The sequence below is a fragment of the Pongo abelii genome, chromosome 5 (assembly GCF_028885655.2).
Source record: "Pongo abelii isolate AG06213 chromosome 5, NHGRI_mPonAbe1-v2.0_pri, whole genome shotgun sequence".
Classification (NCBI taxonomy): domain Eukaryota; kingdom Metazoa; phylum Chordata; class Mammalia; order Primates; family Hominidae; genus Pongo; species Pongo abelii.
This window is the reverse complement of record NC_071990.2, coordinates 90,997,453-91,022,506: the sequence shown is the minus strand read 5'-3', so window position 1 is coordinate 91,022,506 and position 25,054 is coordinate 90,997,453. Positions and strand designations below refer to the sequence as shown.

The 25,054-nt window shown below is 42.5% G+C and overlaps 1 protein-coding gene across 4 annotated transcripts in view; it reads left to right on the top strand.

The window, feature by feature from the left end:
- Window positions 1-4,746: 4,746 nt before the first annotated feature.
- BACH2 (BTB domain and CNC homolog 2) overlaps window positions 4,747-25,054 on the top strand; it is a 367,628-nt gene continuing 347,320 nt past the window's right edge. For 2 of the 4 annotated variants that reach the window (XM_024249013.3, XM_054557879.2), the window contains exon 1: window positions 4,875-4,965. The gene's annotated coding sequence lies outside the window, so the exon portion shown is untranslated. Of the gene's footprint in view, window positions 4,966-25,054 lie in introns of all 4 variants that reach the window. The other 2 variants (XM_054557878.2, XM_054557881.2) reach the window with 2 other exon arrangements.

The following is a 25,054-nucleotide window of genomic DNA, read 5'->3' as shown; positions in this document are numbered from 1 at the left end:
AAATTTTCATCACTAATTTTTTTCATTATTATTATTATTTTTGTTAGAGATGGGGTTTCACTATGTTGTCCAGGCTGGTCTCAAACTCTTGAGCTCAAGAAATTTGCCTGCTTCAGCCTCCCAAAGTGCTGGGATTATAGGCATGAGCCACCGTGCCCAGCCACCAATATTATTTTTGATGGATCCATGATATTCATATTTTATATATGAACCACCATTTACTTAGACAATCATTTCCTGTAAGGCATCTGGATTTTTCCATTTTCTTTTTGCTATCATACAAAAAAGATCTGTACATTCTTAATTTTTTCATTAGTATAAATTCTAACACATACAATTTCTATATAATTTTAAATATTAATATATAAAAGTAATAAAAGCAATCAAATACAAAATTACATTTTTCAATTGTTTCATGTATATTAGTTTTGACTCCTTATGTAGATTTAAGTTCCTTAAGGATAGAGTCCAATGTTTCTTAATTTTTCACCTCAACATGTAACAGATGCTCAGTAGTGTATGTTGAAAAATTAGTTTATTTCATATAAGCTTTTAGATAATAGTGGCATCAATTCTTTACTATAGAAGAAGATCACTATAGATAGTAATATAAGAACATCACTTTCTTTTAGGGACTATTTCCAAAGTCCTTCTTAGGAACTGAGGCAATCTTTGAGGAGATGATGATGGGACAGATAAGAGATATATAGTTTGAAGGAAAAAGGCTGCCAGCCAAATTTAACAATAGCTAGAAGCAAAATTTTTGCTTTTCCGGTTTGGATTACCCTGATCATTTTTCAAAACTTGTGTGAGATTTTGTACAATGAGAAATCTCTTCTTGGCAGTGGTGTGTCCAGAATGCCCCCAGGAGTGGGCCCTCAAGGTCCTCTGTGCGGTCCAGCAATTCTGCCACATCCCTCGCACTGGTTCACATCTTTTCTCTATCCCTAAATATACCCTTCCCTCCTCCATTATCAGTGGACAGTCTGTCTTCTTACTCCACTAAGAAAACAGAATTCCTCAGACAACGGCTTCCCATACTTCCTACCATGATATTCCAGCCTCCCTGCACTTCCCCACCTGTGCTGCCCTTCCTTCTGTTGGTTGGGATGAACTGGCCCCTTTCTCTCTCTGGCTGCTGCTTCTAGCTTCCTTGGGGGGATCTTCTTTTCTTCATCTTGCTGATCTCTAAATGTCGGAGTGCCCCAGGTCTTAAACCTTAGACTTCTTTTCTTTGCTCCTCTTCTCCACCCATGTTTCCAGTTGCTGTGTTGATGACACACAGATTTCTATCTCTAGTCTGGACTTCTCTCCTAAATTCTAGATTCCCATGTCTGATTACCTGCTCACCTTTTCCACTTAGACGTCTGATGGACATCTGAAATGTACTATATCCTAAACCAAATGTTTCAGCATTTCCCCCATACCTGCTCCTTCTGGATAAATGAACTCTCCATTAATAAGCTGTTCAGTCCAAAATTCAGAATTTTCTTTGACTCTTCTCTCATATCCTACAATGGAATCATCAACAAATCTTGTCCAGTTTGCTGAAAATATATCTGGATTCCATTTATGGCTGTCATTCTAGCATTCTATTAATAGTTTAAATCACCATCACCTCTCTATTGACTTATCTCAATAGCCTCCTACTTGGTCTCTCTGCTTCCACTCCTGTACTTCCCGTGACCCAGCAGAGTGATCCTTTAGGAGTCGAGGCCAGGACATGTTCCTTGTCTGCAGAAACCCCTACATCATCCCACTCCATTCACTTTTGTCAGATTTCATTGGACGTTAACTTTGCCCTGCCATGCCTTATTCAAGGTACCACATTTGAAATTCTGTCTACTGTTCTGCCTAAGAAAAAAGACAATATTTTCTCAACATCATCAAATCCTGTACAGGGTGCTGGAGAGCAAGAAAATCAAAGGCTCAAGAACTGCCCATGTCTTTAGTCTGTCTTCCTTTCCTCATCTGTTTCCTGTATATTTTAATTTTTCCTGTTTTATTTTCTACAATCAAGATTTCTATTATAGAAACAAAGTTTATTTGTTTCAATGCCCTGATACAGATTTATTGTCCCTGGAAATATCATGCTTAGAAATGTATCACAGACAAAGCCCATGCTCTGGATCAACATGTGTAATTATGTAGGAAAAAAATGTGTATCAGGAAAGGCTGAATGCTCCAGGCATGAGAAATAAATTGACCTCCACTCAACTTACTGCCATGATTATACAGAGGGAAGGACTTGCATCTGTTTCACATCGTAAACGCCTAAATTGCCAGAGCAGCACAAGCCCAGGACTGGCCATGCAAACTCATGATGGAGGTGCTAAGGCTGTCTACAGCCCAACCTCTGCAGCAGTACTGTTAAATGAGTGTCTAGTACTTGACTTACCATTTTAATTTCACACAATTTTGAATATATTTTTCAGGCTTGAATTCAAATAGCCCACTTCTAACTACCGAAAATAAAGTAGAAAAATGAACTCACTACCAGACTTCAAAGCTTATCCAAAGCAAAGATTTCGTCTTACAGCCAGAGGTGCATGATTGCAGAGCTGGATGTAACCTGAGGCTAACCTACTCCTAATTCAGCCTCCTTGAATGACTGGATGATGCAACCTATCAGAGGTGTTTTAGGTTTTCTCATCTCTATTTAATGTCCCACCTCATGCTTGAAAACCTCAAAGTGAAAAAGCTCCAGTCTGAGTCTTTAGGCAAGCAGACTAACTGAAATGACCTGTTAGCCTTTGTTGTATCCATCGACAAGATCAGCTTGTAGAATCCAGGATGGAGGTGGGAGATAAGCTGGCAGCCTCATTTCCCTCCTCAACCACCCCGACGCTGATGTGCCCAACTCCACTCACAGCTGGGCAGCCACGGCTTGCTTGAAAATAAATGAATCTACACCACTCTCATAGGGATGCTCTCAAGCATCCCTTGTTGTGAGAAAAACATTTATTGCTGCTACTAAAATACATAAAGTTATCTCACCAACACATACTTACAAGAATGAGGAATGCGAAACAGAACCATCCATAAGACTATAAGAAACGGCCTGGCCAGGGCAGATCAGGAATTAGTACTCTGTCCTTGCCAGGGGTCAGGCAGGGACCTCAGAAGCAGGGTGTTTTGTCCTAGGGGGCACCAGACCAGAGGTCAGGAGACTGAGGGCTACTCCTAGCTCTAGTACTTTTCCTTATCTGAAGGCCGGGTCGGTTAGCAGAGAGAATCTCACAGTCTGGTGCCAGACCTCCACGCAGGGACTCTGCAGTGCTGTCAGAAAAATTAGCTCAGCCACCTTCAGCTCGCTTTCAGCCATCACTTAGCTTTCCACACAGACATTCCAAATGGGGCCTTTCAAAACTCTGCCCTCAAATGAAGGTGGTTCAGAGCAACACTTTAGATGATATCACAAGACTCCCAGGGCGACGCTTCACTGCTTCCTCAGCATATGCCAGTGCCCGTTTTACAGGGGGGATTTATGATCCTTCTCTCAGTAGAGTGAGCCAAAGTTTTATAATATTCATTAAAAATCAGCACCACATGTAATAATATGGAATACTGCCTGTACACAAGAGGGCCAAGTTATAGGTGTTTAGGGAAACGTGGCAGAATTTTCTGGCCTTGGCAAGAGGTAAAGTTGCAGGCACCAGCACAACACTAACACAATCTTATTTTATTGCAAATGTATATTCAGCCTAAATCCTAATTAACTTCTGTAAAATCCTAACCACCACCAAGCTTTCTTCTGACAGGGCACTCACACGACGGCCTTTAAGGGCAGCAACAACACCCTAAGAGCCTCAGAAAGGAAAGGCAGGGGAGAGTGGCTGGAAGGCAGTAGGAGCTGGGGCTGAAGCCCGGGAGGTTGGCTTTTAAAGTCCTCCTGAAATTGACCGCGCTCTTTCCAAAAACACTGGCTTGGGGGCTTAAAGGTTCGCTCAGTGGGGCAGGCGGAGGGCCTCCTGAAAAGGATTCAGAAGTCAACATTCAAAAGGCTGCTTTTACTCGCCCGGTCCCCACCCAAAAGGGAGTCCGGTCAGCTTTGTGGGGGCCAGTGGAGCATCTTTTCTTGCCCCTCCGGGAAAACGCTAGCTAACCCTGGGATCGCCGGTCTCGACGTCTGCTCTTCTTCCCCAGGTGCAGCACCTAGGGCCCTGGCCCCCTCCCCACGTGCCACACCAGCCCTCACCACTACTCTCACCCTGCTATGCCCCCAACCCTCGTCTTCGTGGCCGGGAAGGCCAGACCGAGCGGGGCGGCCAGCCGGGCCGGGAGGAGGGGGCTCTCCGGGCCGCGCGGCCGCACAAAGCGGGGAAATCGGCGGCTGCGGCGGCGAGAGGCGCGCCCCCTCCCGCGAGCCGGCGGAGCGCGCGCGCCCGCCCCCGTCCCCCGCCCCCCGCCACAGCCCCCGGAGCGCCATTCGCGGAGCGGCTTACGCTAGTCGCCGGGCGTACCGCGCCCCAGCGGCCGGGGAGGTGCGCTGCCCGGCTCCCGTAAAGTTATTGTGAATGGGGAGCGGGTGACGTCAGCGCCGAATGTCAACAATGTAGCGATTGAGAGTGTGGGCGTTCCGGGGAGAGCGCAAGCCGCGCGGCGCGGAGCAAACAGCGCCGAGCCGCCGCCGCCTCAGCAGCAGCAGCAGCAGCAGCAGCAGCAGCGGCCGTGCACGCCCGGGCTGCGGTCGCACAGCGCTAACGTGAGCGGCCGCCGCCCTCGCCACCCCGCCTGCCCACTCCCGCCGCCGCCCCGCTCTCGCTTTCCCTCCGGTCGCCCCTTCCCCTCCCCCTTCCCGGCGCACTCGGGGGGCTGGGAACGAGCTGCCATGTGATGCGCGTCCCCTCCGCGAGCTTTCGGTGACCCCCGAACTGCCCACCTCGCCGGCTGCTGGGAGGGGGCTGCGAGCCGGGAAGACGCGGGGAAGAGGAGGCGGAAAAGGACGCGAAGTTCTCCGGTGAGGTGAGTCCCGGGCCCCGGGCCCCGCCGCTGGGCGGGGTGGTGGGGTAAGTTTGCGGGGGGAGCGGGCGCGCGGAGCGGGCGGGGAGGCGTGGGGAAACGGCGCGGGAGGGGAGCCCCGGCCGCCGGGCGCGCAGCCGCCCTCCCCGCGCCCTGCCCGCGTTTATGGCATTTTCTAGGAACGGGAAGGGAATGGGAGCCGAGCCGGCGGCCGCGCCGCGCCGAATATGTGCTCTCCCGCCCGGCTGTTTACGGCGGCCGAGGAGCATTGTATTTTGCTGGCGTCGAAGGGTGTTTTGGAACAGCAGGGGGAGGAGGAGCAGAGGGTAATAAGTCAGGCATGGGGAGGGCGGGCTGCAGGGAGGCGCGCGTCCGCGCGAGCCGCAGCAGCAGCTGTCAGACCCGCGGCCCTGCCCCCGGCCCCCAGCCTGCGATCCCCGCGCCAGGCCGGGCGGCCTCCTCCTTAACCCCCGGCGTGCGCGCCCCGGGCTGCTCCGCGAGGACCTTGGCCGCGGCGCCTTTGCGCTCAGCTGTCAGCCGCCGCCGGGTGGCCCGGACCACCGCGACCGGCGGGGAATCAAAGCCTAAGTTTAGGGTCGCAGGAAGAGGCGAGCTGGGGACCTCGCGGCGCAGACCTGGGTCGAATCTCTCCTAGCGAAAGATCGGGTTGTCGGAAAGCGTCCCGCGTAGCTAAGACCTAAGGGCGCCAGGCTTCTGAGAGGGAAACCTTGCACCTCCTCTCCCACAGATCCTGCATGAAGTCAAAGTGCAACACACACACACCCTACACTCCAGTCTCCAAGCCCCAGAAGCTTCACCCAGGAGACTGGTTTATGAAGGGGACACTGCTCTCCCCGTCCCCGCGTCGAGGCGCTCCGTGGCCCCGTTGTGCTTCGCTCACCTGGCGGGTGTTCGGGAGCCCGGCGCCGCTGGAGACGGCGGCGGGCGGCGCTCACGGGCTACCCCAGGTGCCCACGAGGGGAGAGACTGGAGCGAGCATCTCGGCGACCTCGGTCTGGCCGAGCATTTGCAGGAACTCAGACCATGAGGGGAAGCGGGCAGGGCCGGGAGTGAGTGTGTCAAGGGGCGGCACACTCCTGGCTTCTGGGGTCGCGGGCGCGTGGGGCATCCCCAGCACTCTCCCGCGCGTAGGCGAGTTTGGCAACTTGAGGGAAGTTCCGGCGCGGCCGCTGCCGGGGTGGTTTGTCTGTGGCCCGAGGAGGCGCGCCTCGCAGCCTACCTTCCCGGTCACCGCCGTCGCCGTGACCCGTGGCCTCCAGGAAACGAGAGGGACCGGGGCGCCCCACCCGCGAGACGGACCCGCAGCCTCCCGGCGGGCCCGCGGGCGGCGAGACGCGGCGTTCCTGGTTTTCACCTTCGCTGTCTAGTGCTGCAGTCTCTCACTCTCTGTGTAAATTTCATCTGTTGAGTGTATTTAACTAAAAAGGGTAATTACTTTAGATAAAAATCCTTTCCTGCCTAGTGGGAACCTTGGCGGAGATGATGCCTAATGAGATATTTTGCTTTTGTCTGTTTAGAGTAAAATTAGAGATGTTAACGCTGATAACGGTTTTCTCAGATCATTAAAATGTAACATGTAGGAAAGGCACGTCGAGCTGCAAAGGCTCGGGCTGACATGAAAGAAGCTGAGCGTGAAAGCCTGCCCCTCCTTTGGCGGAGAGGGCTATTTTGGTAAGGCAGCGGGGCGTCTGGCTTAAAATGTGAGATCGCCCCACCCTGGTTCTCCGGCACCTTCCGAGTAAACTGCGTTTTTCGTTCTTGCAGGTAATAATAAACGTGAGTCAAAATGACATCTTGTTAGAATTAGTCTTTAGTCTGTAAGAGAGATTGCCAAATTACAGTGTTGCGTTCAAACTGCTCCACTGAAAGGTCTGTCAGCATTTCCATTATAAATTCAGTTTTTCTGGAGTTTATAATTTCACCACAAAACTTTGAGTGGCTGAAATGTTTTCCTTTCTAGTATTCTGGTTTTTTGAAAGAAATTTATTGATTGCCCATTTCCAGCGTCTTTTTTACTCCTGAAACCTGAATATCATTGAAATAGAGCGAAGTCCCAGAAATGGAACACACAACTATGGAATAAAGTATTTTTGTTAGAACATAACTTTATTGGTGCAGAGCCGTATTTTCGTTTTGCATTGCGGGAGGCTTCAGGTTTGCCATTTGGTAATCATGAATGTGTTGAGTAAATTATTCTGCTGTCTGTCTATTCTGCAGGTGGACTGAAATGTCAGTTGGTAGTGTGTTTGCCAGGATTACATGGAGACACACACTTCTCAGTTAAGTGTGTGTCTGAACTCATAGCTAAATTGTGAACACTCCTGTTAGTTACTTTTTTGGTTCTTTGTATGTTGCATGTCAGGATCTGCTATGAAGAAGAAGGGGTGAGGTGAAAGGGAGGGAGAGTATCAGGATTCACTTTCTGTATTACCAGTGCCTGGGAGAAAGCCATTTATTATTTTCCTATTGAATTATGCCCTTTGACTTAGTATCTTCAGGCAATTCTTTTCCAGTAGCTCACCTCTGGCTGCTGTGTAAGGGGCTTAATTATTTGCAAACTGCCTTGAAATCCCTGGATAAAAGGCACTGAATAAGTGCACAGTATTGTTATTCAGATATGGAATTTAATGATCCATTACAGTTCATCAGGAAAATGCACTTTGCAGTGATGGTAGGAAATGTTTCCACCTGATAGAGGGTAATAATAACTGCTTAAAAGTAGATTCAGATTACAGATGAGACAATTAACTCTAGCCATGTGCTCTTCAATTTGTTGCAATTCATTTTGTGATCAAAGTGAGTCACAGAAAGCCAGATGGTCAGGTTCATGTTCAGATCTCTCCTAGGCCAGCCCTTCACTTCTGGGCCCACTGTCTGCACAGCCGACAGGACTTAGTTATTCATTAGCGCTTGTGAGCTGTTTCTCAGAATTCCTAATCGAGGCTCCTGTGATGCCAACAAAAGGGCTCAAGCCAATCTGTATTGTTGAGAGCAGTTTAATTTTACTTGGATTAACTTTCAGTGTCTTTGGTGTGGATCCAGTCTTAACAAAAAGGAAAGAGACCCTAGTGGCTCTCTATCTCTGCTGTGCCTGGCCCCTCTACTCTAGTTTTTGAACCTCAGATTTCAGGGGTGTGACATCTAGCTTTTTGTAAATGCAGTCTTGATTGTTAATGAATGAGAGAATACTTAGATAAATAAATATCTTCCTGTGTGTCCAGGGGGTGAGAACCAGGACTTGCTTCGTGGGCATAAGACCTGTGCAGTTACACAGGCCCCCTTCCCCTTCCCTGCTCAGAAGGACCTCATATTTGGTATAAGGTTCTGCTGTTTTCTTCGGAAATTCTTAACAATTTTTGAATAAAGCGCCCCTCGTTTTCATTTTTCACTGAGCCCCACAAATTATGTACCTACCTGGTTCTGGTGAGGAGCAGGGCATAGTGTGGAGTGGCAGGCCGCCCCTACTCAACTCATTGTAGACTCTTGCTAGGGAAGAGTTGGTAGGACTACTGGCTTTGTGTTGCCACATCATTTGATTTTTCCAAGGGAAGCTGAATATTGGATATTTATGTGGAATTCCCTGATTTTTAAATATTGGCTGAAATCTTTAAAAAAATTTTGGATGAAAGCATATGTAAGAGCTAGAGTCAGCCTGGGGGCTGCTTGTTTCCCACCACTGAACAGACTGAAACATCTTTTTTTGTTTAGTATCTTTGTATGTCTCTGTTTTCTAAAGGCCTGGCATATAGTGGATGATTTGTGAGTATGCACCCAATGAATGGTTACAACTACCTGAAAAATAGAAAGATGCCAAAAAAACAAAACTTCAAATCAACACTGAGTCCCACTCAGGGATTGATCAGCTTCCTTTTTAACAGAGAATTCGATATGAAAGGCCGAATAATTTAATACCATGAGTACAATGTGATTCCTTGCAGGTGAATAATCCATTACTTTTGAACCACCTGCCCTCTATTTAGTTGTTACTGACCAGATGGGGTAACTTGGCTGGGTAATGCCTGAGGACCTCCGTGGGAGTTTGACATTTGAGAACACTCACCGAAATAATAGTTTTGATTTACTGAATCTGCACCATGTGCCAGACCCAGTGCTGACTACCTTACCTGAATGTACTTCATCGATTCCTCAAAGCAACCCTTTGAAGTAGGTGTCGTGCCTGCCCATTCTGCAAAGTTGGAAGAACTAATCTCGTGTTGGAATGAACTTAATCTGAATATAGTGCATGTTTTCTTGAATGTCTGAAGGTTATTTCCGCATTCCATTACACAGTCCAGTCCTGAATCAATGACTGGGCATGGTGTAGGACTGTGGCATACAGAGAACATGGTCCCTGCCCTCACATACACAGAACAGAGAACAATGTAAAATGTAACATATTTGTCAAAATCTGCAATTCAGATAGCAGACGCTGTGCATCTGCCTCCCTGTTTTTCTCCTTTCCCTGTCTGGATGTTGAAGAAGCTTCAGCGACATATGACCCTGTCAGAGGTACTCACAGTTCAGAAGTCAGCACTGGTTGCAAAAATTGGAATTTCTTTGGAAAAGAAGACAAGCTTTTGGCAGAGCTGGGGCCACATGTGGGAACACAGCACCAAGGCCTTGGGAATGACGGAAAATCGCTTCCGTATTGTTAATGGCAATATATGACCTCTGCTGTCCTCCTATCTTTAAATTTTATGTAAATATTTACAAACTGTTCAAGTCCAAACTGAAACCTGCTATGAACTAAACATTTTGTAAACTCAGTAAGATTGCCCAAAATACAACTCACCTTTCACCTTTTTTTTGTTTGTTTGCGATGACATTTAATTTAAAAAAAAGAAAGTAGTTGCTTTTTTTTTTTTGTCAGTTCAGGGTCTTTTAATTTTTTCCCTTTACTTTTTTCTTTTTTGTTAATTTCAAATGTCAGTCTATCTAAAACTGAAAATTTTACTATCAGCATGCTACTCAGATTCCGTAAGGCTGGAAATGTCCTGTGAATCTTACCACTATGTCTTTTCCAAGGGCCATTTCATTTCTAAAGAATGTATAAATTGAACCTCATCCTGCTAGTGACACTACTTCAAAATTCAGGCAGGAATTTTGCCATTTGTTTTTCCTTGAGCTATTTTTTTTCCAAAATAATAAATCTTCCCAATCCAAAAGCATTTCACATCCTCCTTCATTCTAGTCATTGGAATTACAGCCAAAATGCCTCTCAGTCTTCCCCAGTGACTTCATAATCACTGTTTCTTCAGCATATTCCCTGGTTGACTTCTCTTTTGTTCCTTAGCCTCATAATGAATTGCCCTTTGGTTCTGAGATGTGTCATTTTCCTCCCTGACCTTTTTGTTCTTTTCCTGAAGGCTGTAGGACATGCTGCTGCTGATGTGATGAGAGCTGGCGCTTGGTTGCTAGGTCCCTCCTGTCCTTGTGTCAGCTTTCATTGGCTCCTTTCCTAAGCATTTAAATCCTCCACTTTACAGTCCTCCCATACATCTCATTATTCTCTTCATGTGTGCCTGAGCCTGTAGCTGGCATGTAGACAAAGTCCCAGTTAGTTACAGAAGAAAGCTTTTCGAGTTTCCAAGTCTTCCATCACTCTAGTCTTGGGCCATCTTCTATTCTCCCTCCCCTGTCGCTTTCTGCAGATACTTCAGGAATTTCCTCAAGACTTTCCAGGAGTCTAACCCAAAGACAGCTTAGACCTTCACTTCGGATTTTAAAGTTGGGAGATCCCAATGTGGTGATTTCCATTCCACAAGTAGGAAACAAAGTAAATGTACATGCTCAGCATCTTTCCTTAGTATTTCAGTATTCATAGATTTTTGGCAATTTTTCTTTTTTTCCTGTCCTGTATTCTTCTAAGCAACAGAAGCTCGTGGATAGTACAAAATGGGCCAAGTGTCCAGAAATACTGTTGCTTAGAGGCAGATGCCTCATTCATTCGTTAAACAAATATATACTGAGTATCTCTTACGTGGCAAGCATAGTGTTAAGTGACCACAGTGCTAGTGGGGAGCAAACCCAGTCCCTGGCCCCTGGTCTCATGAAGCACGTCATCTGGTAGGGAGAATGGCACTGATCAGTTAGTAACAGATAACCCACTGCTCGTGAAGGAAAGTATTTCATACACCAGAGTGTCTAATGGGGAGATTTAACCTGGTCGGGAGGTTGGGGAAGCCCTCCCTGAAGAATTGTGGAGTGGCCTTCCATCAGGGACAGTCCGAAACTTGAGATTCACTTTTTCCTCCAGCTTCCTAATCCTATTAATTCACTACTATCTTTGGCCCTTTGGAGTATTGCATAAGCCATGCTGGAACCTCTGGGGCCATTTTGGCAAATAATAGTTCCTGTATACAGAGTCCAGAATTGATTTATTTACCTGGGTCTTTAGAACCTGATAAAAACAGAAGTTAACTGCCAAGAGTACTGTTCATTTCCATACTTGGAAAAAATGCAAGCTAACATTCTTATTTTGAACATATTTAGGGTGGTTTTGACAATATTTGAATGATCAGAAGCTACAAAGATATTCTCTCCCAGTCAGCTGATGTGTGTAGGGCTTTTGGTGAAAAAGTGAGTCTAAAGTCTGTCTGAAGTCCCTGGCTACTCCAGAGCAGAGGGTCTCCATCCTCTGTGGCCCGAAGAAGATTATTCCAAGCTTGTCCAACCCATGGCCTGCAGGCCTCTTGCGTGTTGAATGCGGACAAACACAAAGGTTTTTTTTTTGTTTTTGTTTGTTTGTTTTTTGTTTTTTGCTATTTTTCTTGTTTTAGCTCATCATGTATCATTAGTGTTTAGTGTATTTTATGTGTGGCCCAAGACAGTTCTCCTTCTTCCAGTGTGTCCCAGGGAAGCCAAAAGATTGGACACGTCTTATTTAGACCATTCTTAGATGCAAAATTAAGGAATTTTGACAGCATCTATTTAAAATAAATTGATTATACTTCATGCTAACACCCCTCTATTTTCTTTTTCTTTGATGATAGTTAACTTGTATTGAGAGCTTCCTCTGTGTGCCGCTCATATTAACTCACATAATCCTCAGAACAACCCAGGGCTAAGTGTGATCACTAGAAGCCGCAGCATAGGTGTCACTCAGCTAATGAATGGTAGAACTGGAATTGGACACTAGCTGTCTGATGCTTGGGCCTGTTCTCTTACTATGTTATGGCTCTCCCTTTTCCTTTTCTTCTTCATTTGAAGTTGGAATTCTCTTTAGCAGTTCCCAGAAATAGAAATAAAGGTCATCTCACTCTAAAATATTGGATGTTTTGTTGACATCTATCTTAAAGTTGAAAAATAATTTCTCAGTAAATCTGAGTGAGTATATCTCCTGTCTTTCACATGGCCTGCTTTCTAATAATTGCATTCCTTAGGTTTTAGTGTCCATTTAGGGATCAGAAAGTAAAAGTGATGCATATAAAGGCAAAAGAAGTACTAGGCATAGAACTGAAATACCATAGTTCTGTCTCCAGGGTTTACTTGTAACTCACACCCCCACCCTCTTGTTAGGTGGAGGGAATTTGTTTTTTGCCTTTTTTTTTTTTTTGGTGGGTAGGAAAAGGTAAAAAACTATACCTGTAAGAGGTAGATTATTCTACCAAGGAGGAAGAATTTCATTCAGAACTAATTCCATCAGAACTCCTAATTAGAAATATTAGCTACCAGTAACAGATAAAAGGAGGTAACCTTTGTTCTCATTCTGGTCAATTTCAGGAAGAGATTATCTTGCCAGATTAGCATGTTGCAACTCTCAACTGGAGATTTGAATGGTTTTAAAGGACTCAGGCAGTTGGCATGGCAGTAACCCCCAATTACCTCAGGTTTGCAGGGTCACTGTTTAGAATGCTGACTCAGCTCTGCCTGGGCCAGACACTGAAGTTGTCATCTTTAGTCAAGAAGCATCATTCTCAGGAGCCACTTGAAACATTAAGCACACATTTGAAGCTCAATTTGGGAAATGATCAAGTGTATGAATGTATAGTACTGTGCTTATTTTTCAGCATTTAGTTCAAATTTTGGAGAAAGCTAAATGGGAGATGCTTAGTGTGTCAGTGTTGGAGGTTTTAAGTGATTTAAAAAATCAAGCAGATGAGTGCATAAAGATTTCTATGCAAACAATGATGAGCTTAAATTAAAGCTGCTGATTTAGTGTGAGAATTACTTGCATTGATTTGTAGAATATCTGTGTGGGTTCAAGATTCCATATTATGCAAATGAATAAGCCCTGAAGAGTCAAACTGAAAAAAAAAAATGAAATTAACTGTGAAAGATATTATTACCCATTCAGCAAGAGGAAAATGTAGACAGAGTTAACCCTTCCTTTTCATACATTTTCTTGGGAAGATAAGTGCCAGGGATGATGGTCCGTGTCCCAGATGTAAAGAAGCTAGGCACGGTTTGCAGCCAGTTCCCCCATCCTCCTTCTGTCCTCACTTTTTTGTTTCATGCTCTCTTACCTTTTGGCCACCCAGTCCCCTCAACTACTCCTTGTCCTTCCCTTCCAAAACCAATCTCAGAGAAAGATTTTATGAACACAGTTTTACTAATATGTAAGTAACTGAGCATACTTAATGCATTACTTTTCTGAAGCATCAGCATATTAATAGGAGACAAAGCCAAAGAAGTAAAACCCTAAGGATAAAAACAATAGAATTTCACACACTGGTAACCTGGTGATAGGAGACCATTTGTGAATGAAGAGAGGGCTCGTGATAAATAAACACAACCCTAGGCAGAGAATATAGGCAAATGGATTACAGTATATAAATCAAAGTAGTATTAAAATATAAAGAGAAGATTATTTTTAATAATACATTTGTCAGTGAGCATTTCCCACCTCTTGCCATACATTGGAGTTGATCACATAAACCTCTATAGCAAGAAGATATGTTATTTAACATTTAAACAAAGCTTCAGGGGAAAGCCATTTGGTTTACGATTAGGGATTTTTGTTATTCAGTAGCAGTGAACCTGAAATTCTATATTATCTTTGCATGTTGAATTTTAGAAGAAAAAAAAAGCAGCAGATCCAACTTCACTTACCTCCCCACCCCAGTTGCATTGATAAAAATTGAATTGATAAATTTATTTCAAAATTGGTGTGTCCCAATTTGACATACCACAAGCATAGTGGTGTCAGCATGGTGGTGACGTCTGGACATTAGGAGAGTTGGTTGATTAATGAAACTATACTTATTTAGATAGAGTTGTTGCCAGGTAAATACCTGGCTGTAGAGTCAACGCCCTTCAGTCCCACCTCTCCCCCACCATACCCTTCTCCAGCAACCATGCTATGTTGAGTTGATGGCTCCATCTAGTGCCAGTCTGTGGAACTGTCTTGCAGGACTCCACTGTCACCTCTGGAGCTGGGTATGATGAAGAGTCCTCTTTCTCTGGGAACACACTGTCTAGTGGGGGACTGCCCTCTAGTTCCTACCTCTCCTTTGTTTTTGCAGTTTAGTTACACCTCCGTGTCTTTCTTTATCCGAGACTTAATTTATTTCCCTCTCTCTAGTACCCCCTCTTTGTACTTGTTTCTCCTCTTTTTTTGTTTTCCAACTCTCAATTTTTTTTTTGGAGAACAAAACAGTACTTACAACTGGTAAGTATAAAGTTTTTTTTATAACAATACTTTATGCCAACGTAAGAGAATTCTATGCATTTTAAATGAAACTATCAATTGAAACCATGTTAGAGAACCAGAATGACCCTAAAGTTGAAGTCCGAAAGTGTCACTTAGAAGACTGTGTCCCTTCATCCTCCTGTAATTAGACATTTCCTCAAACACAGTTAATCAAGAGTGTTTTCTTTTAAATGGTTTTGGAACTATCATTGTGGTATCATTTTCTTTTTAGATTATAAATTTAACCTCTCATATTTTAAGTTCAAGACATTTTCACGGACTATCAAGGAGTCCTAGCTCATTGGCCTGGCCCTGTTTCTATGGGAAAATGTATTCTCAGTTCCAGACAACCAGTGTTCCTGCAGATTTGTAGGTCCCGTATAAAATGAGAGAACAGAGATGAATGAGAGGCATTGTCAGACAAAGCCTGGCACATGAGATCTGAATTAGTGTACAGGTTTTAAGTTTCCCACATTAAACAGTACATTTTAAATTTCCACTTATGTTAAGCATCTTGATATTGTGGGTTTGAAAGTAAGTCCCCTCTGAAAAACAGGAACTGTGCTTGTCTGTTACCAGTTTTTGTGGTCGATATGGTAACTATTTTGATTTTTCAGAAGGGAGGAAAAGCAGTTAAATCTAGTTAAAATTAAAACCAGTTAAAATTAACTGGCTCGTGAGATTTCAGTGCAGCTGTTCCACACATAGCAACACTGAGAGTGAGTTGTTTATTACCATGATTAATTATTGTTAGTTGTTACTTCTTTTTGAGCAGTGGCATAGATTACTTATATTTTTGGTCTAACCTTGGAAAATAGAAACTGCAAGCATAGAGAGGTTCCCGTTTGCTAATTTGCATGTACCCTGTTTTTGTTTTTGCCAGGTAGGTGTGTGCACCTCAAGTACACGAGAGTAATTTAGCATGTCAGCATTTTCCTACCAGCAGTGCTTGCTGACTCATGCAGCTGTTGTAGCACTCAGCTGGCCGCACTGTAAACTGCCCATAGTACCAGCACCGCCCTTGGAGAGCTCCGGGCTGCTGGGCTGGTTAGCTACTGGGAGGCTATTTTCAGATCTGTGGTCACTGCTGAGCTGGGTCCCCTTTTCCTGCCAGCAGCCAGACACAGCCTTCTGGTTGCAGGGGAGAAAATTGGACAAATTTCTACCTTTGTAGGGACTGCATAAAGATTCATAGCATTTCTGGATATGCCTCAGGAAAACTTTTTTTTTGCTTCACTTTATTTTTCTGGGAATATTTAAGGGGAGAGGCAAAAGGGGCTGATAATAAATGAAAAGGGAATGTGCTGTTATTTCCTACTTAAGACCAGAAGGAGTTTTCATAAACCTTTAACTTAGTTAGGCTTTCTTGGCATAACTGAAACCTGACCCACTTCTCCCTTAGTGCAAAGCAGTGTGTCCTGAGTAGGGAAGCAGGGGCAAGGGTGCAAGTGACTAGCCTGACATTGTTTTATGTGGCTCAAGTCTCTAAGTGATGACAGCTTTTGTTTATATCCGTTCCCTGTTATTGAGGTTAAAAAACAAAACAAAAAACTTGACCTCAGGTCATTTTAAAGCTAGCATGTATTTTCAGAGATGGTTTCACTGTTTGTTTTCAGAGTTCAGTTTTGCTTATTTTCATCAGAAAGTGTGAAATGTTGCTTTTTTGAGGCTTCTAAATAAACTTCCTTTTGTAGATACAAGTTGATCCAATCATCGTAAACTGTCTTGAAAAGGATGATTAAAGTAAGATCAGCTGGGGAAGGGAAAGCTTTGCACACCCTTGAGGAGTTTGCCTCCTTTTTCTTAAGTTTCAGTAAGCATTCTGAAGCAGCTTTGACCAGTAATAAAGAAAAGCCACAGTGACTGTGTGTAACATGATGTTGATGGAAGTTCTTGGTTTCCGCCGATACGAATGACTCATCAGTATCAATAGAATTGTGACTTCTAATAATAACACAGTGCAAGACCTTCAAAACATGTGGTTTTAGCCCTTGCTCTTAGTGAAAGGTTGGAAAATATTAGTTTGAGCTTTTTTTTTTTAATCTCTTGATTTTGCCCAAGTATAAAGTTGTTTTTTGTAGGAATGACGATCCCCCTGTTGTTTTCTCATCTTACTGTTTTTAGTTTCATTATGATTAAGGAGCCAAACTCAGATCATTTCATTGTTTAGAAATCTCTGCACTAAGCGTCTCCTGTCAGGGCTATGTTTGAGGGAAATGTGGCTGAAAAGCAAATCCTCCCTGAATGCAGAAAGGAAAATACTGGTGCAGACTACAATCCACTGAGCTGCGTCCCTCCTACACAGCATCTATTGCGGAGGGCTGTGGTATTGCTGAGTAGCCCCATAACCCTGTGAGTCATTGTCAAAGGATTCCAAGAGGAAGGTTAACAGAAAATGCGAGTCAGAGGAAACAACAAAGTGGAGCAGCTAGCTCAGGAAGAACTGTGCTACCTGCTGAGGGGCTGCCCACATGTCACCAGCAATTCAGGTCTACGTTCATCTTTTTGCAGCCCATTTCCATATGTCTATATATGGGGACATTTTTGTTTTTTGTTTAGTTTTGGTTGGTTTTGCTGCAGTTTGGCCAGACTATCAGAGACCACTATCTTAGCTTCGTATCGCAGCGGTCTTATCCCAGAGCCTTTGCTTTTTGTATTTTGTAGTCAAAGCAACTGAATTTCTAGACTGTAAGACCAACATGTATATTTAACATAATCTTTTTCTTTCTGAATGTTTTATTTATTTATTTATTTATTTATTTTGAGATGGAGTCTTGTCCTGTTGCCCAAGCTGGAGTAGAGTGGTATGATCTCGGCCCACTGCAGCCTCCACCTCCCAGGTTCAAGTGATCCTCCTGGCTCAGCCTCTTGAGTCTCTAGACTACAGGCACATGCTACCATGCCCAGCTAATTTTTGTAATTTTAGTAGAGATGGGGTTTCACCATGTTTGCCAGGCTGGTCTCGAACTCCTGACCTCAAGTGATCTGCCTGCCTCAGCCTCCCTAACTGCTGGGATTATAGGTGTGAGCCACCGTGCCTGGCCAGACCTAAAAAATTCTTATAAAATAAAAGTTAAAAATGCATGAGGAGGCCGGGTGTGGTGGCTCACGCCTGTAATCCCAGCACTTTGGGAGGCCGAGGCGAGTGGATCACGAGGTCAGGAGATCAGGACCATCTTGGCTAAAACGATGAAACCCTGTCTGTAGTAAAAATACAAAAAATTAGCCGGGCCTGGTGGCAGCGCCTGTAGTCCCAGCTGCTTGGGAGGCTGAGGCAGGAGAATGGTGTGAACCCAGGAAGCAGAGCTTGCAGTGAGCCGAGATTGCACCACAGCACTCCAGCCTGGGCGACAGAGCGAGACTCCATCTCAAAAAAGAAAAAAAAAAAAGCATGAGGAGTCTTTCACTTATTGTTGGAAAAAAAAGTGTATAGGACTTCTGTTCACTGAGTGGTAACTATGGAGAATGAGAAAACAAACCCAAAGTGGTAAAGATGTTTGTGGCACATAAATAATACTGGTTCAGCACACATGTGAATCAAAAAAGCCAGATAACGGAAAAGAAAAATGATACTGTACATTCATATTCTTAAACATGCATTTCACAAAGGAAGAAACCCAATTGGCTAGTAAATTTATAAAAAGATGCTCAGCTTCATTAATAAGCAAACACATGCAGATTAAAATCATAGTAACATATGATTACACACTCTCTGAATTGGCAGAAATTTTAAAACCTGACAGTACCATGTGAAGATGTGAATGAATGGGAGTTTTTGTATTTAGTTGACAGGAGTATAACTTGGTACAATTATATTGGAAAACAATTTGCTGTTACCTAACCAAGTTCAACCTGCAAATAACTTACAACACAGCCATCTTACCCCTAGGTATACACCTAAGAAAAATGATTACTGATCTATGTGCTTTAAGAAACATGAACAAAACAAAAAATAATTGATGCTGCCAAGGTTATGGAGAAAAAGGAACACTTACACACTCTCGGTGGGAGTGTAAATTAGTTCAGCCATTGTGGAAGACAGTGTGATGATTGCTCAAAGTCCTAAAGATAGAAATACCATTCAACCCAGCAGTTTCATTACTGTGCATATACCCAAGGGAATATAAATTATTCTAAGACACATACACGTGTATGTTCATTGCAGCACTATTCACGATAAGCAAAGACATGTAATCAACCTAAATGCCCATCAGTGATAGACTGGATAAAGAAAATGTGGTACATACACCATGGAATACTATGCAGCCATAAAAAAGAATGAGATCATGTCCTTTGCAGGGACATAGATGGAGCTGGGGGCCATTATCCTTAGCAAACTAACACAGGAACAGAAAACCAAACACTGCACATTCTCACTTATAAGTGGGAGCTAAATGATGAAAACGCATGGACGCATAGAGGGGAACAACAGACACTGAGACCTATTAGAGGGTGGGAACAGGGAGAGAATCAGGAAAAATAACTAATGGGTACCAGGCCTAATACCTGAGTGATGAAATAATCTGTATAGCATACCTCCATGACACAAGTTTACCTGTGTAACAAACCAGTACATGTGCATACCCCTGAACTTAAAAGAAAAAACACGGACAAACATATTCAAAGAAGCATTGTTCATAAAAGCAAAAAACTGGAAGCAACCCAAATAAATGCCCATCAACATTGAATCGAATCAGCACATTTTGCTGTAAGGTATTTATACACTGTGATACTATTTGGCAATGAAAAATCAACTAGTAAAACCACATATAGAAGGGTGTGGAGAGGCAGCATTTCTTGGTGGTCAAGAGGAAGGATTGTGCCTGGGTTCAGATTTTGGTTCTGCCACTTATTGTGTGACCTTGGATGAATTTCTGAACTTCAGTGTACTTTAGTTTTCTCATCTGTACATCAGGGAAAATGATGTCCACTTGATAGTATTGTTAGGAAGTTTAAATAAGTCAATGTTTGTGACATGCTTAGGAGAATGACTGGCAGGTAATACATTCTATATGTGTTTGTTAAACAAAAGTGCATCAAAATGGATGAATCTTACAAGCAAATATTGAAAGAAAGAAGCAAGATAGAAGAATATATACAGTGATTCTATTCATGTAAAGTTCAAAAGCATGCAAAACTAAATATGTTATTTAGGGATACATACATAGATGGTAAAACTATAAAGAAAATTAATATGATTTAATACGATTGTCACAAAAAGCAGTATAACAACTACCTCCAGAGGTGAAGGAGTGGGTATGATAGGGAAGGGGCTCACTGGGGGCTTCTGAGGTCCTGGCAGTGTTTTATCTCCCAACCTGGACAGTGGTCCCAAGGACATTCTTTCTTTATAATTGTTTTTAAAAATTGTCTATGTTTTTTATATATGTGTGACCTATTAGATAGTAAACACTTTAAAGGATTTATGTGAGTTGTTAAAGTAGCAAGATGACATTAAATAGAAATAACTGTAAATTCCTACATTTTAGTTAAAAATAATTGTTCAAGTGCACATGGGAACACTTGCTTGGCATTATTTCCTCCACAACATTGTGAGCCACCAGTGCAGTGTGATTCTTACAAAAGGCGACACCTCCTTAAGGCCACATTAAGAGAGGTGTCCCCTTTAGATCAGGGAATGTAATGTTCTCACTCAACTACTCTCAGGTCTGGATGTCCCATGTGTGGGATGCTATGTCTTGTCCCAAGGGATTTATTTTAAGAAAGATTTTTCACCACAGAGGGAGCATTTTCTGTGATAAAGATGTTTAGGGGTCTGGAAACCTATCAGTTCTAAGAGTGGCCAAAGGAAGTGGGGATTTTCAACATGGAGAAGAGGAGATGTCGGGAGAGAAAGAGTGTCTTCCATCACTAGAAGTGGAAGCAGCCTTTCCTTGTTGCTTCCCTCCCTGTAATATACAAGTCCCTCCCTGTAATGTCTACCCTTGGAGGCAGGTTTCAAGTCCTGGATACTGGAGATGCCCAAGCAGAGGCTGTGGGACCTCCCTTAGACTTGACTGGGGCCGCAATACCCACTGCCTTGTCCCTGGACCAGCAGCATCGGCATCACCTGGAGCTTGTTAGAAATGAAGTCTCAGGCCCACCCACACCTACTGAGTCTGAATCTGCACTTTCTCAAGGTGCCCCTGGGGACTCACATAAACATCAAAATTTGAGAGGCACTGGGCTAAATGTCTCTAAGATCCCTCATGGTTCTTAAGATGTAATGGTTTTATAGAATAAACGGTATGCTCAACTGAAAATTATCAGTTCATATGGCGACATTATCAATTTAAAACACCTTGGGATGTTACATGTCCACAGAACCATGTAAGTATTTGTTGCTAAATTAGTTTTAAATGGATTTGTCCAGTTTCCCCCTGATGTCAAAGTTAGGTTGCTTATGTATTTGGGCACCTATAAGAATTAAAATATTACATAACATTGTTGCATTTTCTTCTTTCTAACATACAGGATTAGATTCTTTAAAATTCTCCATTAATGTCTTCAAATTTTTCTTTTATATTCATTGAAAAATTCAAAAGCAGATTAGGGTTCTGAACACACCTGTTAAGAATACTCAAAAGGGATACTTAAATAAATATATCTCATTAATACATGGATTTTATATTTAGCATATTTTTTCTTCTTATGCATAGTCCTTATTTTGACCTTATGGGAACCTTTGAAGTCTGAGCATTTTATAATGATTCTCCACAATACCTCTTTATCTTTTAGATTCTAGATCTGAGATCAGACAAGTAAAATAGTTGTACCTTTTTCCCTTCAAAAGACCATGACTAACAGCTCATTTACTTTTTCCTTAAATATTTTGCTAATTATCCTTTTAACTGATGAAGTTCAAGTGGAATCCATGATTCATTTAATCTTTTCGCCTTTATGTAATTAGTCACTTGTTCTTTTGATGTTCCTAGCAAAACTAATATTTAAAGGGCTAGTCATAAAATTCCAAAATAAAAAGTTCTTAAATGACTTAAAATCGGAGCTAAAATATGCTTTACTGTATAGTAAAAATGGAGAAAACGTCTCATGAATAGATGTTCTTTAAGGCTGTGTGACCATGAGTTATTTGATTTAAGCATGTGTTACCAGGTCTGTGTTCTTTTGGTATATAGGACCAAGAAACTACTTTATGGCTTAATGTTTGCTGTATGTATGTCATCTAGATGAGATAATGTATGACAGAGGGCTTTATAAAATGATAAAGTACTGTAGACTTTTTTTTTTTTTTTTTTTGAGACGGAGTCTCACTCTGTCGCCCAGGCTGGAGTGCAGTGGCATGATCTCGGCTCACTGCAACCTCCACCTCCTGGGTTCAAGTGACTCTCCTGCCTCAGCCTCTTGAGTAGCTGGGATTACAGGCATGCGCTGCCGTGCCCAGCTAATTTTTGTATTTTTAGTAGAGACGGGGTTTCCCTGTGTTGGCCAGGCTGGTCTCAAACTCCTGAACTCTGGTGATCCGCCCACCCTCCCAAAGTGCTGGGATTACAGGCGTGAGCCACCGTGCCCGGCCGTATTCTTTTTTTTTAAGAGCAAGATTTAGGAAGATTACTGCATATCCCTATAGGATTTGTTGGATTTTAGATTTTTTCAGAATGGTTTGAAATCACATATTCTAGCTTGAACTCTAAACCTGGTCTGTCCATTATGGTAGTCATCAGCCACATGTGGCATTTGAGCATGTGAAATGTGGTTGAGATGTGCTGTGCAATACACACCAGCTTTCAAACAAAAAGGATATATATATATCTCCTTGATAATTTTTATTATGTTGATTACATGTTGAAATGATAATGTTTTACCTATATAGAATTAACTAATAAATATTAAGATACGTTTGGCCTGTTCCTTTTTATTTTTTATTTAATGTGGCTACTAGAAATTTAAAATTATATGTGGTTCACCTTATACTTTGATTTCAAAGTGCTGGTTTAGTCTCTAAAGTCTAGAGTGATTGAGAGCTCTCAGAGAAAAGAAGATCAGAGCTTAACAGAGAGTTTTAGAGATGAGATGCCACCGACAGAATCCACTTACTTGAAGAAATCCCAGTCTGCACCTTTGCCCTACTTTTAGAGATTACTGCTTTCTTGAACCCACAGAGTAGAGCACTGGGTAGCAAGCATTTAATATCTACAATGTACAGAGCATTGAAGGGGGATTAAAATAAGTATCACATAGGTCCCTGCCTTTAGGGAAAACATATAGCCTACTGGGGAAGCAAGATATGAGCACATGAGTTGTTAAATCATGGCTTGAGAGATACATAGCTGTTCAGTGCTCGGATCCAAGACTGTTGCAAACAGATGGTCGAGGCACTAAACAAAAAAGTGCTTCAAAGGAAGGAAAGGTCTCCATGGCCTGGAAGGGTGTCCCACCAGAGGAATGCCTTGGCTGGGCACTGACGAGTGCGTAGAATTTCAGTGGGCAGAGAGAAAGGGGGCATGGCCGGGTAGGAGGCAGGGCAGAGTGGTGGGAAGAAGGAGGAAAACATGGGAAAGCACAGAACAGTTGAGAAGTCAGTGAGAAGAAGAGGTGGATTGAACCGTTCTCTAGTCCACTTATTATTCAAGCTTTAATATTTGACCTCATCTCCTATAATATTATGTATCTTGACACTTCCGAAAGTTATTTACCAAGTGTCTCAAAGTAGAGGTTAGGGCAGGACACTTTAACTTTGGGTAGAATAAATGTTGCATATCTTTGATTGTTAGGAAGTTCTTTAAATGGCAAAACTGATAATATTATCTTGCCAGTTATGTTTATGCTAACATTTTGTGTAGAACCATGTAACTTTAAAGGCTTCTCAGATAAGTACATTATTAGTATTTCAGAAAGTAGTGCTCAGCATTTGTATATTCTTCTTGCTTAAAATGCCTTCAGTGTTATGTCATTTTATCTTTGCTGTTGGCTGCATTTTATAGAATTGGAAGCCAGAGAAGCTAAGATTGAATAATTAATGGTAGAATCTGGAATTTGAACCTAGCTCTTAAGCTTCTTCCATTTTACTGTGTGAAACACTCTAGTTTTCATTCCTGTAAGTCTGTTTCTTAAGAGAAGCTGATTAATTTTATTTCTTTTTAATTGAATGATAATATAGAGAAAAGTGTGCATATAACATATATTCATCTTACTGATGAATTTCCATAAAGTGAACACACTGTTGTAACCAGTTCCCAGATTAAGACACAGCATTATCAGTGCCCTAGAAATCCCTTAGGCTTCCTTCCAGTAACTACTTCACCCGTGGTAGCCACTACTCTGACTTTGGAAAGCATAGATTTGCTTTGCCTGTTTTTGAACTTTATATCAATGGAGATACAGAATGTACTATTTTGTGTCTAACTTCTTTCACTCGATAATATGCACAGTTAACTCATATTGTGCATGACACCATATTGACTATGGTAGTTGATTTTTCATTCTCCATGCTATATAGTATTATATTGTGTGACTATACCACTATTTATTAATTTGTATAGTTTCCACTTTGGGGCCATTATGAGTAGCACTGTGAACATTCTAGAACATATCTTCAGGTGAACACACATAATTATTTGTGTTGGGCATATTTAGGAGTTAAATCAGGAAAGCAGTGTAATTTTTAAATGTCTTGTAGATGAGGCTGAAATTTGACTTTGTGACACTCTTTTCAAGAAAAGAAGTGAAAACCTCAAACTGTTGGTGTCTTGAATAGTATATCAAAATAAATACTAAGGCAGCCATTACGAAAGGGTCCAAGATAGAGGAATTTTAATGCCCGAACACATTTTTTCAAGATAGGATGAAAATAGTCAATTCTCATGTAGAAAGAGTTTGAAAGGGTTAGGATATTAAAATACTGACGTTATATCACTCAGGTTTCTCTTACAGTTACATTTTTTTTTCTCCAAGAGAATTTTTAGCAGGTGATAGTGGAAAACTAAAGTGTGATTGGTACCAAAATGACCATTGTCCCAGGGTATAATAAGGGATGAATAACTGGGGAGTGTATTTACTAGGAAATAAGAAAATGGGGTTGGGTAATAAATGGCAGGAAGGTACATTCCAAAATCTATAATGCAAGCTATGGTTCTCAAAATTTTACTGAAATTTCCCCTCTCTCTCACTCTTTTGCTTAGCATAATCTGCAGGCAAAAGAATTTGCATTCTTTTAAAGAAGGCAATTATAAATACCATAACTTGTTTTTAGAGAAAATCTTAGACGTTTATCCAGAGGCAACCTGTCTGAATGAAAATGTAGTTCTAGGATTTGCCAACACAAAAGACTTCAGTGTCTACCTTTAATGCTTATTAACATTAATGGTGATCATTTAAAGGTGTGTGTTTTATGTTTAGATTTATAAGTGTTGTTGATCTTAAGCAGACTAGGCAGAGAAATCCTCCACATTTTCTGTGCTCTCATTCAGGATGGCCCTAGGC